We start from the raw sequence: 15,905 nt of genomic DNA, 5'->3' as shown, positions 1-15,905 counted from the left end.
TATTCTCCTCTGACCTCTAGCATCCACAAGGCATTTTCGCCCACAGGACTGTCGCATACTGGATGTTTTTCCCTTTTCACACCATTCTTTGTAAACCCTAGAAATGGTTGTGCGTGAAAATCCCAGTAACTGAGCAGATTGTGAAATAATCAGACCGGCCCGTCTGGCACCAACAACCATGCCATGCTCAAAATTGCTTAAATCACCTTTCTTTCCCATTTTGACATTTAGTTTGGAGTTCAGGAGATTGTCTTGACCAGGACCACCCCCCTAAATGCATTGAAGCAACTGCCATGTGATTGGTTGACTAGATAATTGCATTCATGAGAAATAGAACAAGTGTTCCTAATAATTCTTTAGGTGAGTGTATATATGAACAATCGGAAATAAATCATGAGAAATATCCTATTCTTAGTAGAGAAGAGACCCCCATTTACTTTCTAATCCTAAAGCAAAGTAACATTTAAAGGGTTGTCCTATCAGGGTAAGCCTTTCTTAAAATATAGCCCTGGTGATCAGCTAATGCTGGAAGGAGAATATATTAAATAGTGGTCCCTTCTAACTCTTTTTTTAATGCATCAATGTTACATAGTACAAAGAAATACGGAGAGTGCTCCCATTCACTTAAATGCAGATTACATGAAGCATTCAGGCATGTGCGCTTCCGGATCAAAAGTCGCATATTATAGCAATTGACGACAGCCTGGATGTCATCAGCATATTTATTATGAAAATTGGAAAGGATTCCATTACAGGAATAAAAAAAAAATCTCTTCTGTAGCAAATGTATGACGTCGCATTTTCTTGCCATTTGATTCTTAGTTTCTAGTGTTTTTCATGTTTTTTCTTCTCTGTTTCAGTCAGCAGATGTGAGCATGAGGTCCTATTACCATTTGGAAGTAGAAGACGTCATTTCAGTCGCATTTCATAGGAAAATACGTGTATTTGGAACCAACAGGTTTATTTTTGGATGACAGGTGCATTATATTGTAAAGTCAAGCCCAAGATCTTGTTTGTAAAAGACAGGCATGTGACAGACAATACACCCACTTAAATGTCGATCCTGTTATTCACAGCGAAAGCAATGCACACTTCTATAGCTCCAAGAAGTCTTTTTGGTACTGATCGTTATTCACTGGCTGTTTCCATTGTAGATACTACCTGACCTGGAGACACAATGACCCTTAAACAGCTCTCCTTTCACTCATATACACCCTGGGGATATCATCATGGGATTACAGCTAGGACAAGATTGCTGAGTTACAACCTAAAGTACTCTCTATTACCCTGTCATTAAACATTTTATGGTTTTTAACCTCAATTACGTATGTTAGTCAGCAGCGCCATGCATCCAGTTATCCTTCAGCAGTTGTTTTCACAGTAGATTTTACATACAATGGAGGAGATTTATTAAAGGGGTACTCCCATCTGAGACATTGCCATCACCTCTAGGACCCACCATTATCTGCAGGACAGGGCCCCTAAAGTGAAGCAGAGTTATGAAAATAGCTGAGCGAGCATGCTCAGCTATTTTCGGAATTCCCATAGCGGTGAATAGATGGCGGCTGCTCTTGTGTGGTGCACTTATGATGTGGGGGCCATATCATTACTTCCAGGACTCCTTGTTCTTCTACTTTCTGAAGATAGTTCCTAATTACATACGCTGTATGTGTGGGGTTGTGGTTCTGCTGAAGAATCAATTTGGGGCTAATCAGAGGCCTCCCTGTTGGTATTGCATGATGAATAACTATTTGCCTGTAATTCTCAGCATTGTGCACACCATCAATCCTGAACTCAATTTTGTGAAATGCAGCTCCAAAACTTGCAAGGAACCTCCACCATGCTTCACAGTAGACCTTTGACAAACACCCTACCTTCTGTTAAAGCCAAATATTTGAAGATTTGACTATAGCACCTGACAAAACACCTGCTGCCGTTTTTCTGTGCCCTGGTTCCTATGTTTTTGTGCATAGCTGAGTCACTTGGCCTTGTTTTCACATCGAAGGTATGGCTTTTTGGCTGCAGTTTATACATGAAGACCATTTCTGGTCAGACTTCTCAAAACAGTGGATGGATGTACCTGGGTCCCTCTGGTTTCTGCCAGTTCTGAGCTGGTAGCACTCTTGGACATCTGATTTTGGAGGGACGTAAGCATGAAGTGTATTTCATCTGCTGCACTAAGTTCTCAACAAATGTTGTAGGAATTTGGTCAGAATTAATAGTGTCCTCAATGCTGAGAAATACAGTCAGATACTTATCCATCATACAGTACCATCAGGGAGGTGTCTGATTGGCTCCACATTTTTTCTACAGCAGGACCATGACCCCGAACATACAACCAATGTAAAAAAGAACAAGGAGTCTTGGAAGTGATGATATGGGCCCCACAGAGCCCTGATCTCAACATCATCAAGTCTGTCTGGGATTATTGTCCCAATGGTGCTCGATGCCCACCGCCATCCTGCTATCTGGGTTAGGCACGGGCATGGGCGTCCGCAGAATTTTTTCCGGGGGGGGGGGGGGGCATAATTTTATTGACATTGAAACAGGCACGTGTATGAAGCCTAACTGCAGATATAAGAGGGTGGAACGGAACGCCGTTTGTGTACAGGGACTAAACTTTAAAATAGGAATTCTTCTTATTTCACTTGAATGTCTATTAATTTTATATTATTTTTGCACCCTTTGTTATAGTCTCAGCATTCAGCAATATGTTAATTTGCATTTTGTCGCCAACAAATAAAATGTTGTGTTCTGTACCTGAACGCTTCAAGGCTTTTGTCATATGTAACTTACAAGCAGATGGTCTGCAGAATACCAGGCCTACCACCAGTATTACCGCCTGCCTGCCTGGTCACCCTGACCAGGCGGTATATGATTGAAGGGGCAATACTGCCTGGTATATGGACAGCAGAGATGGCATCCTCTGGGCATTACTGTGTATGGTCATCCTTCACCAGCACCCTGACTGCCACCTGCTTGGCCTGGCTCTCATGGCACTTCACTGCCTGCTGCTTGGCTATCAGTGACTCACCCCACACCTAACACTCAGGGTCAGGGAGTGACTCAGTAGTCACACTGGGACACTGACTGACTGTCACTCACTGATAGCCAAGCAGGTGGCAGTCAGGGTGCTTGTTAACCCCTTAAGGACATAGGACGTACCGGTACGCCCTATTTCCCGAGTCCTTAAGGACCAAGGACGTACCGGTACGTCCTAACTTTTAAATCGGGATTCCGGCGCCCGAGGGGTTAAACGGAACGGGATTTCGGCTGAAATACTTCAGCCGGCATCCTGTGACAACGCCAGGGGGGGTGATGTGACCCCCCCGTGTCGGCGATCGCAGCAAACCGCAGGTCAATTCAGACCTGCGGTTTGCTGCGCTTTTTGCAGTTTCTGATGCCCGCGGTCCCTGACCGCGGGGATCAGAAACTTTTGAGTGCCTATAATCTATATTTTTCACCCCCCCCTGCACCCCTGCATGATTTGATGCCGGCGGGTGGTGCGGGGGGGGTGTCGCATGCGGTGGGGGCGTTGCGGGAGGCGGGCGGTGCGGCAGGCGGGATTGCGATCCCCCGCCCGCCTCCCCATGAATGATCGTTGGCTTCTAGTGGTTATACCAGGGTGCCAGCACATTGCTGGCACCCTGGTATAAACGGCTGACATCTGTGCAGATGTCAGCCGTTTAACCCTTTCCATACCGCGGTCCGTACGGACCGCTGTATGGAAAAAGTTATCTGTCATCGCTCAGGGAGCTCCCTCCCTCTCCATCGGGGGGCTGCTGTGCCTTTGCAGCCCCCCGATGGAGAGGGAGAGAGCCCCCAGAGAGCCCCCCTTAGCCCCGTGCTTACCCTTCCCCGTCTGCGAAGTTCTGAGCAGACGGGGAGGGTTCCCATGGCAACAGGACGCCTGCTCAGGCGTCCTGCTGTCCATGGTGCTGAACAGATCTGTGCTGAAAGCATAGATCTGTTCAGTGTAAGTAAAATACAGTACAGAACAATATATATTGTACTGTACTGTATTATACAGACATCAGACCCACTGGATCTTCAAGAACCAAGTGGGTCTGGGTCAAATTTTTTTTTAAAAAAAGTGAAAAAAGTTAAGATAAAAAAAAAACATTTATCACTGAATAAAAATTAAAAAAATAAAATAAACTACACATATTAGGTATCGCCGCGTCCGTAACGACCTGATCTATAAAATGGTCATGTTACTTTCCCCGCACGGTGAACGCCATAAAAATAAAAAAATAAAAACTATGAGAAAATTGAAATTTTGCCCACCTTACTTCCCAAAAAAGGTAATAAAAGTGATCAAAAAAGTCGCATGTACGCCAAAATAATACCAATCAAACCGTCATCTCATCCCGCAAAAAATGAGACCCTACTCAAGATAATCGCCCAAAAGCTGAAAAAACTATGGCTCTTAGACTATGGAAACACTAAAACATGATTTTTTTTTGTTTCAAAAATGAAATCATTGTGTAAAACTTACATAAATAAAAAAAAAGTATACATATTAGGTATCGCCGCGTCCGTATCGACCGGCTCTATAAAAATATCACATGACCTAACCCCTCAGATGACCACCGTAAAAAAATAAAAATAAAAACAGTGTAAAAAAAGCCATTTTTTGCCATCTTACGTCACAAAAAGTGTAATAGCAAGCGATCAAAAAGTCATAATCACCCCAAAATAGTGCCAATCAAACCGTCATCTCATCCCGCAAAAAATGAGACCCTACTCAAGATAATCGCCCAAAAACTGAAAAAACTATGGCTCTTAGACTATGGAGACACTAAAACATTTTTTTGGTTTTAAAAATGAAGTTATTGTATAAAACTTACATAAATAAAAAAAAATGTATACATATTAGGTATCGCCGCGTCCGTGACAACCTGCTCTATAAAATTACCCCATGATCTAACCTGTCAGATGAATGTTGTAAATAACAAAAAAAAAAAACGTGCCAAAAAAGCTATTTCTTGTTACCTTGCTGCACAAAAAGTGTAATATAGAGCAACCAAAAATCATATGTACCCTAAACTAGTACCAACAAAACTGCCACCCTATCCCGTAGTTTCTAAAATGTAGTCACTTTTTTGGAGTTTCCACTCTAGGGGTGCATCAGGGGGGCTTCAAATGGGACATGGTGTCAAAAAAACCAGTCCAGCAAAATCTGCCTTCCAAAAACCTTATGGCATTCCTTTCCTTCTGCGCCCTGCCGTGTGCCTGTACAGCTGTTTACGACCACATATGGGGTGTTTCTGTAAACTACAGAATCAGGGCCATAAATAATGAGTTTTGTTTGGCTGTTAACCCTTGCTTTGTAACTGGAAAAAAAATATTAAAATGGAAAATCTGCCAAAAATTTGAAATTTTGAAATTGTGTCTCTATTTTCCATTAAATCTTATGCAACACCTAAAGGGTTAACAACGTTTGTAAAATCAGTTTTGAATACCTTGAGGGGTGTAGTTTCTTAGATGGGGTCACTTTTATGGAGTTTCTACTCTAGGGGTGCATCAGGGGGGCTTCAAATGGGACATGGTGTCAAAAAAACAGTCCAGCAAAATCAGCCTTCCAAAAACCAAACTGCGCACCTTTCACTCTACGCCCTACTGTGTGCCCGTACAGTCGTTTACGGCCACATATGGGGTGTTTCTGTAAACAGCAGAGTCAGGGCAATAAAGATACAGTCTTGTTTGGCTGTTAACCCTTGCTTTGTTATTGGAAAAAATGGGTTAAAATTGAAAATTAGGCAAAAAAATGAAATTCTCAAATTTCATCCCCATTTGCCAATAACTCTTGTGCAACACCTAAAGTGTTAACGACGTATGTAAAATCAGTTTTGAATACCTTGAGGGGTGTAGTTTCTTAGATGGGGTCACTTTTAGGGAGTTTCTCCTCTAGGGGTGCATCAGGGGGCTTCAAATGGGACATGGTGTCAAAAAACCAGTCCATAAAAATCAGCCTTCCAAAAACCATACGGCGCACCTTTCCCTCTACGCCCCGCTGTGTGGCCGTACAGTAGTTTACGGCCACATATTGGGTGTTTCTGTAAACGGCAGAGTCAGGGCAATAAAGATACCATCTTGTTTGGCTGTTAACCCTTGCTTTGTTAGTGGAAAAAATGTGTTAAAATGAAAAATTAGACAAAAAAATTAAATTCTCAAATTTCCTCCCCATTTGCCAATAACTCTTGTGCAACACCTAAAGGGTTAATAATGTATGCAAAATCAGTTTTGAATACCTTGAGGGGTGTAGTTTCTTAGATGGGGTCATTTTTGGGTGGTTTCTATTATGTAAGCCTCGCAAATCGACTTCAGACCTGAACTGGTCCCTAAAAATTTAGTTTTTGTAAATTTCTGAAAAATTTCAAGATTTGCTTCTAAACTTCTAAGCCTTATAACATCCCCAAAAAATAAAATATCATTCCCAAAACAATTCACACATGAAGTAGACATATGGGGAATGTAAAGTCATCACAATTTTTTGGGGTATTACTATGTATTACAGAAGTAGAGAAACTGAATGGCCTGGATAAGTCAAAGCGTTTTAAAGTTATTAGCACTTAAAGTGACACTGGTCAGATTTCCAAAAAATGGCCTGGTCCTTAAGGTGAAAATGAGCCCGGTCCTTAAGGGGTTAAGGATGAATTGACCATAGACAGTACTGCCCAGAGGATGCCATATCTGCTGTACATATAATACCAGTATTGCACCTTCATATACCGCCTGGTCACCCCACACCTAACACTCAGGGAGTACTCTCATCAATAAAAACAATGATAGATTTAATCGTGGCTGGCCCACACATCTGGTTCATCAATCAGTTTGGAGATTTAATTTGTGGACGTTCATACAGAAGAAACTGTATATTGTGTGGCACAGTGTAGGCTATATGTGTATAACATAAATATATTTTACATGAAAACTTACAATTACTTGACTTGGCCCTTGGGGATCTCAGACGCCACTTCCACACTTGGCCGGGGGCTCGTGGAGCTGATGGGTTTTATCCTAATGAGAAAGATTTCATAATAAGGATTTGGAGAAGGGGCAGAGGGATAGCAGAGCAGGGAGAGGCTGGTGCTGCTACTAGGTGGTCATACCATGTGGGAGTAATAAAGCCCATCATAATGCCCCCCCAGTAGAACTAATTCTCCTTATAATGTGACAGTTCAAAAAATACCCCCTTGTAATGCCCCAAGTTGAGCTAATGTTCCCATAGTGCCACCATAATGTACCAGTATAAAATACCCCTATATAGTGCCCCCAGTAAATGCTGCATAGTGCTCCTTTCCCCCCTTCCTCCTAGTGCCCCCATAATGTACCAGTATAAAATGCCCCATATATAGTGCCCCAGTAGATGCCCTCAGTGTCCCCATAATTTGCAAACATAAAATACCCCTTCTTAGTGCCCCCCGTAGATGACCCCATAGTATTCCTCTCCCCCTTCCCCATAGTACCCACCATAATGTGTCCCAGTATAAAATACTACTGTACAGAGCCCTCCATATAACATAACACTTCTTTGTAGCCTCGCCCTCAGTAGATGCCCCTATAGTGCCCACCAATAATGTGTTGGCAAGAAGTGCCCCCATAGTGCCCCCCCAATAATGTGCCAGTAAGAAGTGACCCCATAGTGCAATCTAATAATGTGCCAGTAAAAAGTGCCCCCAATGATGCCCCCCGGGCCCCGGCCTTAATGTCACATTTCTCCCCCTCCATGTCACGTCACCCCCTTCTTTTTACATCACCCCCTTCGCGTCACATTATTTCTCCCCCCCTCCATCATGGCAGCACACTTCCCCCCCTCCACCCCCCCCCCCCCCGAATGGCACATTTATCCCCCTCCATGGGCCAGTGGCAGCAGCACATCTCTCTCCCCCCCCCCACATAGCACATTTATCCCCCTCCATGGGCCAGTGGCAGCAGCACATCTCTCTCCCCTCCCCCCCATTTCTCCCACTCCATGGGCCAGTGGCACTTGGCAGCAGCACATCTCTCCCCCCCCCCCCCCCCCAGCCCCATGGCACATTTCTCCCCTCCATGGGCCATATGGCAGCAGCACATCTCTCCTTCTGTCGCCCCCCCCCCCCCCATGGCACATTTCTCCCACTCCAATCCATGGGCCAGTGGGCTGGCAGCAGCACATCTCTCCCCATCCCCCCCCCCCCCCGGCACATTTCTCCCACTCCAGACCATCTCATGGGCCAGTGGCAGACATGGGATCCACCATGATCCATCCACTTGTTGTTATCTTTCTTTTTCTTTGTACCAAATATAAATACCTGTAATAACATTACTTCTGTGACTGTTGGAATAGGAAACTTGGAAGTTGGAACCGAACTTGGCTCAGGGAGTAACTGTGACAGGCAGGCAGGCCCTTGACCCTTGATGCGCCGCGCTCGCTCGTTGCTCCTTCTCTCTGGGGGCGGAGCTCAGTGGCAACGTCACGTGAAGACGTGCCTGTGCGGCAGCTGCGAGCCTGCGGCACGCTCCGTCAGCCACTGCAGAGTCTAGACAGGCCAGGCAGCGGAGCTCAGAGAGGCTGCGGGCCCCGCCCCCTCCTCACTCTTTCAGGCCGGGCGTGCGCTTTCACTCAGCGCTGTTAGTCAGACGGCGGCCGCCCGCCGACCGCAACAAAATAGTAGTACTAGTAAGTAGTAGGGTTAGTTTGCGGCGGGCCAGGGGGGGGCACTTGCCCCTCCCTGCGGACACCCATGGGCACGGGCATCACATCACTCACCTAGCTTCTGCCTGGCCGCCAGACTCCTGTGTCCAACACTGCAAGCTGCAGCCTGGATGCAAGGCCTCTCCCTGTGTGTGTATTAGAGAGACTTTTCACTGCAGGGGTTAATTTCCTTTCTGATCTTGTGCTCAGCTACTTGACTTATTAGCTCATCAGCTCTCCTATATAACTGTGCTGCGTCTTGTAAAGAGCTATTAGACGTTTGCCAGTTATACCATTTCTGCCTGTTTTATGGATCCAGGCCCTCTATCACCTGATCTGACCTGTGGCTGTACACTGTACTGATCCTGTGCCACTTACCCTGGCCTTTGAACTGTTTCACGGAATCGTACAAACTCTGCCCGTTCTGACCTAGGTCTATTATTGACTACGAGTTCACTTGTTATCTCGGTGCCACGTACCAGTGTCTCTGATTCCCGTGGGTCCGTGACCAACCACACAGGGACTATTTTAAGAGGTAGCTGCTTAGTAACTCCCCTGCAGTGAAAGCCAGATCCCTGTATAGAGGTTAAAGGGTGAAAACCAGGGGACTGCCAGCATAACAACCTCAGGACTAGCCCAAAGTCAAACTGGTTGTTGACATAGTGGATCCAAATCCACTGTCCATAACAATTACACGAAGAGACAGAAGGATTTGAGTAAGCCTACATTCACAGAAGATCTGTGGTTAGTTCTCCAGTATGTTTGGAACAACCTACCTGCCAAATTCCTTCAAAAACAGTATGCAAGTGTGATATTATTTAGATTTATCTTTTGTTCACTTTGCGTTTTGTTAGTTGATAAAAATAAACTATTAACACTTTTTTCCACACTTGCCTAAAACATTTGAATGTTTGCACAGTACTGTATATACATATATATATATATATATATATATATATATAAATATATATATATATATACTAGCTAAAGGACCCGTCTTCACTTGGGTATATGTAATCTATTTCATTTATTGTTTGTGTGTGTTGTTAAAAGATATCAACACTATCCACTATAACAGTGACATCTAAAGCACCCAGGCCTCTTAACACTGACCTCCACAGCCCCCCATCCCTTAACACTGACCCCCCCCCCCCCACAGTGCCCCATCCCTTAAAATTGGACCTCTACAGCAGTCCACCCCCTTCACTTTGACCTTCACAGCAGCCTTCGCCTCTAACAGTGAGTTTCACAGCAAACTCCCCTCTTGACAATGACCTCCACAGGGGCCCGCCCCCTTAACAGTGACCTCCATAGCGGACCATCCCCTTAACTGTGACCTCCACAGCAGCCTGCCCCTAGGGTGGCCAGAGGTCCAGTTTTAGGCCAGACAGTCTGGCTTTCAGACTCCCTATCCTCCGTCTGGCGCAGGGCCTGGACGGACACAGGGATGTCCTTTTTGAACAGCTCACTCTCAGACAGCAGCACTGTGCTGTCTGAGTGTGAGCTGCAGGGAAAATTCACCCGCACTCCCACCCCTGCAGCTGACAGAAGTTGATTTTTAACTTCATTTTCCAATCCCTGTCAGCTGAGGAGTGGGCGTGAACTAAATGGATCGGGGGCATGGCTTAGCGGGACCTAGAAGTTGATTTTTAAAACTTTATATTTCAATCCCTGTCGGCTGAAGAGTGAGAGGGGGCGTGGCCTAACCAAATCAGGGGCGTGTCCTTTTGAACAGCTCACTCTAACACAGCAGCATTGTGCTGTCTGAGTGTGAGCTGCAGGGAGAAAGTCACTGTCCCTCCCACCTCTGCAGCTGACAGAAGTTGATTTTAACTTCATTTTTCAATCCCTGTCGGCTTAATGGAAGTGGGCGTGGCCTAACCGGATAAGCAGTGGGAGAGGTCATGGCCTAACCGGATAAGGGGCGTGGCTTAGCTGGGCCTGGGTTTTAAGTTCGTCTTTTGAGGGTGGACACATTGTGGCAGGGGGCATGTCTGTGCTCCTTGCTGCAAGAGTGACGCCCCTCTGGGCACCTTACTGGCTCATTTGCATACCAAATAAACTGGATTTTCAGAGGATAAAAACATCTATTGCTGGAACAAAGGCACATCTTGAAAGGTACTAAGTGCTATTAGCCATGGCTTTACTTCAATAGCGATTATCCTGGTGACAGATTTCCTTTAAAGCTCACCTACAGCAGTGAAGAAAAATGGCTCGGTTGTTATGGAAACCTGAAGTAAAACTGTGTATGTGGAGGCTAACGGACTGCGAGCTTCTATTGGCTGATGAGGGTCATGTGATTAAGCTTCAATTGGCTAATGCATTTTTTGGAAATATCTCAGGAACGATACGTCCTAGAGAGCTGAGACCTGGTTTAAAACCTTCCCGGACACCTGATGTACCTGTGTGCCAAATTTTGTGATTGTAAATGCGACAGTGCGGATTCCTTTAGCGGACGTACATACATACATATACACACACACATACACTGAGCTTTATGTATTAGATTATATATATATATATATATATATATATATATATATAGAGAGAGAGAGAGAGAGAGTGGTTTGTAAAAGTTTTCACTCCCTTGTTTTGTGGCATTAGAACCCTGAAGTTAAAATTAATGTCACGGTATGCTAATGTCATATTTGGTATAAATATGTGCACTGTTCTAAGACATGATTGAAAAAGGATTTCTATAACTGAAACATTACGTTGGAATAAACCTTGGCTCTTTGCAGCTTTAGTTGGAATTTATCTGATTGGCCGCCCCTTACCAATTTTATGAAATGGGAGCGTGGCGAGGGTGGAGTGTGGGTGGAGCTGTCTGCCCATGGTCATTCATCATTATTTACGCCAGAATCTGGAGCAAATAATAACTGAAATCTAGGTTAGCTCCGAGTTGCTGTAGATTTCATTCTAGCGCATGGACTGTTGCAGGAGACAAGTAATGACAAGACCTGCACCTCATCATAGAGTAGCAGATGCCAGTCTTGATGCATCAGGTCCATAGAGTGTAATACTGCCCACTCTGTGTTTATATTATACAGAAGTAGGTTTTAGTCCTATTGAACTCCTTTAAATAAAAATATGATAGAACTAGAATATGTAATCATTCATGGAGGGGAATTTGCCCTGGGATATACAAACCGGATTCCAAAAAAGTTGGGACACTATACAAATCGTGAATAAAAACTGAATGCAATGATGTGGAGGTGCCAACTTCTAACATTTTATTCAGAATAGAACATATATCACGGAACAAAAGTTTAAACTGAGAAAATGTACCATTTTAAGGGAAAAATATGTTGAATCAGAATTTCATGGTGTCAACAAATCCCCAAAAAGTTGGGACAAGGCCCTTTTCACCACTGTGTGGCATCTCCCCTTCTTCTTACAACACTCAACAGACGTCTGGGGACCAAGGAGACCAGTTTCTCAAGTTTAGAAATAGGAATGCTCTCCCATTCTTGTCTAATACAGGCCTCTAACTGTTCAATCGTCTTGGGCCTTCTTTGTTGCACCTTCCTCTTTATGATGCGCCAAATGTTCTCTATAGGTGAAAGATCTGGACTGCAGACTGGCCATTTCAGTACCCGGATCCTTCTCCTACGCAGCCATGATGTTGTGATTGATGCAGAATGTGGTCTGCCATTATCTTGTTGAAAAATGCAGGGTCTTCCCTGAAAGAGATGACGTCTGGATGGGAGCATATGTTGTTCTAGAACCTGAATATATTTTTCTGCATTGATGGTGCCTTTCCAGACATGCAAGCTGCCCATGCCACACGCACTCATGCAACCCCATACCATCAGAGATGCAGGCTTCTGAACTGAGCGTTGATAACAACTTGGGTTGTCCTTGTCCTCTTTGGTCCGGATGACATGGCGTCCCAGATTTCCAAAAAGAACTTCGAATCGTGACTCGTCTGACCACAGAACAGTCTTCCATTTTGCCACACTCCATTTTAAATGATCCCTGGCCCAGTGAAAACGCCTGAATTTGTGGATCTTGCTTAGAAATGGCTTCTTCTTTGCACTGTAGAGTTTCAGCTGGCAACGGCGGATGGCGCGGTGGATTGTGTTCACTGACAATGGTTTCTGGAAGTATTCCTGAGCCCATTCTGTGATTTCCTTTACAGTAGCATTCCTGTTTGTGGTGCAGTGTCGTTTAAGGGCCCGGAGATCACGGGCATCCAGTATGGTTTTACGGCCTTGACCCTTACTCACAGAGATTGTTCCAGATTCTCTGAATCTTCGGATGATGTTATGCACAGTTGATGATGATAGATGCAAAGTCTTTGCAATTTTTCGCTGGGTAACACCTTTCTGATATTGCTCCACTATCTTTCTGCGCAACATTGTGGGAATTGGTGATCCTCTACCCATCTTGGCTTCTGAGAGACACTGCCACTCTGAGAAGCTCTTTTTATACCCAATCATGTTGCCAATTGACCTAATTAGTGTTAATTGGTCTTCCAGCTCTTCGTTATTCTCAAATTTACTTTTTCCAGCCTCTTATTGCTACTTGTCCCAACTTTTTGGGGATTTGTTGACACCGTGAAATTTTGAATCAACGTATTTTTCCTTTAAAATGATACATTTACTCGGATTAAACGTTTGATCTGTCATCTACGTTCTATTACAAATAAAATATTGACATTTGCCATCTCCACATCATTGCATTCAGTTTTTATTCACAATTTGTTTAGTGTCCCAACTTTTTTGGAATCCGGTTTGTACATGAGAAAGCTTCAGATGGGTTTCTTACTAATTTTTTAGATCAGATTAACAAATGGACTATTTAGGTTCAGTACTGTTTACTGTATGCATTAAAATACATCAGCTGCTTTTTCGTTCCTACACAAGAGGTTTAGCATCTGTGCTCAAACTGATCCTAGTCACATGTATTCTTACAGAATGATCAGAATCTGGAGTTGCCCCCCTGCTGGGGGTGAAGTCAGGACTCTTCAGTCCTGGACAGCTCAGGAATTCAGCGTGGAGGTCACAGATCACTGCTTGAGGAATGTACCGAGCTGATCAATTCTTTGCATCCACCAGTTTAAAACAATCTGCATATATGAATGGTTAGCCTAGCTCCGCACCTGCCACACTGAGGCTGCAGCGCCTGATTTTTTTTAATGGAATACATTAGTCATTTATTTAATTAATTTGTTTGTAACGGTATGTTAAATGTTATATAAATTTAGAATTGCAAATCTGACAAATGTGGATTAGCCCCACTGTCATTCAGTGGGTCTAATCCATGGCTTTGCCCTGCATAATCTGTGAGGAAAATTAACCTGCTCATTTTTTCCATGGTGTGGACAACAATTTGTGCAAATCTTTTCTGTGTCTAAATCTTGAACATGTAAACAGAGCCTTATATTCCCAATAAAGATTAGTAAACTTCTTGAAATTAGTTTTGTGTCCTATTCGCTGAATAATTCCCAAAAATGTATTCAGTTCAGAATCAATTCTATCCAAATCAAAAGTGCTTCAAATGGCCTAAAAATGTATATGACAATCTGAGGCCTCCTAGTGCTCATATTTTTTTCTCTCTTGTCTTTCTCTCATTTTTAATTTTTTTATTTAAATTTTTGCTCTCGCCCCTCTCCTTTTAAGCTCTTTAACGCAATGACAGCAATAGCAAATGACACTCATTTATTTAACAATGGGTATATGTATGGTTGATGGTGTTAACAAACAGCATGTTTAAAAACACACTGCAGTGTTGGATTTGTTCTGCTTTTTATTATTAGATACGTTCCAAAAATTTTCCCTTATTAGCATATGGTGTTTAAAGACACACAGTGTTGAGAAAAAGAATTTCCATCTTCGCTCCATTGCCCCTCCCCCTTCCAGCCCTCAATTTTTCTTGAGCCATTTCTGCCAAATCCTGGCGAATCTGTGTTTTTTCTTGATCCCAGTCAGATGTAGTTCCTCACTGGCTAACATCATCCTTGTGCGATTTTCCCATTCTTTAACTGTAGGGGCCTCACTCCCCCCCCAGTGCCCAACTATACATTTTCTAGCTTGAAACAGTAACTTAGTTGCAATTTCCCTATGTTGGGGCACTTCCACACCATCCATCACCCCTAAGATGCATTCCTCAAAATGTCTGGGTACTGTAAACTGGTGATATTCCTCTATTTTTTCAGTTATCTTAGCCCAGTAGTTTTGGATTTTTATGCATGTCCATAATATATGTATATCGTCTGCCCCTATCTCTCCACACTTCTGGCAAGCAAATACTTTAGTTATATAATACTTCATTGACTTTTTTGGAGAGTAGTAGAGACGATACAGTATATTAAATTGGATTATTCTGTAAGAGAAATTCCTTGAAACTCTGATCTTTGCCTGTATAGCTGAGTCCCAAAAGCCTTCCCGCACGGGTTCCAGAATGCCCTGCCATTTATGCATCAGGTTGTCCACTGCTCCTTTGTTATTCTTTTGATGCCACAGCCATTGGTATATTCTTGAAATCAGTTTCTTGCCAGATGTTAACTCAACAATATTCTCCAAGGGCTGTGGCAAAGTGGTTATTTGTGTGCCTTTCCCTATGATCTTATACAGTGCATATTTTAGTTGTAAATAATAAAACCTCATCCCTATATTTTTCAGTTGGTATTTCATTTTTAGCTCTTCATAGGGTATTATATCCCCCGCCTCCCATATCTGACCTAGTTTGTATATTCCGTGTTTCCACCAGATCTTCTGATCAATTAGCTTTAGTTCTGTGAGGCCAATATTATCCCATAATATGGTATCTGCATAAAGCCCAGTTTGGGACCATAATTCTTTTACCATTTCCCAACTCTTGGCCATCAACAGAATCAAAGGTCTATATTTACCTCCCTGTTGGGCCAGAATACCTGTTTCCATAACTTGAAAGATATTACATTTCTCCAGTTTTTTATTTATCCCTGCTATTAAATTTTTGTAACTTTGCGTGTTACTCCATGTTATCGTGTTTTTTATAATCCCTGCCCTAAAATAGAGTTCCACGTCTGGTACGGATAATCCACCCTCCTTCTCCAAGATACTCAGTATCTGTGCCTTAATCCTCGTTTTTTTCCCTCGCCATATTAAATCAGTTAGTAAGCTAGCTATTTTTTTTAAGTATCTTTTGGGAATTATCACTGGTGTATTCCACAGGATATAGTTCAAAGCGGGTAATACACACATCTTAACCAGTGAAATACGTCCTGCCATTGACATGT

At 43.4% G+C, this 15,905-nt stretch overlaps 1 long non-coding RNA gene across 1 annotated transcript; it reads left to right on the top strand.

Moving 5' to 3' along the window:
• Window positions 1–865: 865 nt before the first annotated feature.
• Window positions 866–13,799, top strand: LOC120995029. The gene is made up of 3 exons (XR_005777518.1): window positions 866–977; window positions 1,155–1,272; window positions 13,599–13,799. It is a non-coding gene; the product is annotated as an uncharacterized LOC120995029 (long non-coding RNA).
• Window positions 13,800–15,905: the final 2,106 nt, after the last annotated feature.

The sequence above is a fragment of the Bufo bufo genome, chromosome 3 (assembly GCF_905171765.1).
Source record: "Bufo bufo chromosome 3, aBufBuf1.1, whole genome shotgun sequence".
Lineage (NCBI taxonomy): Eukaryota > Metazoa > Chordata > Amphibia > Anura > Bufonidae > Bufo > Bufo bufo.
Note: the sequence above shows the minus strand (reverse complement) of the source record. Positions and strands in the feature narration are given on the sequence as shown.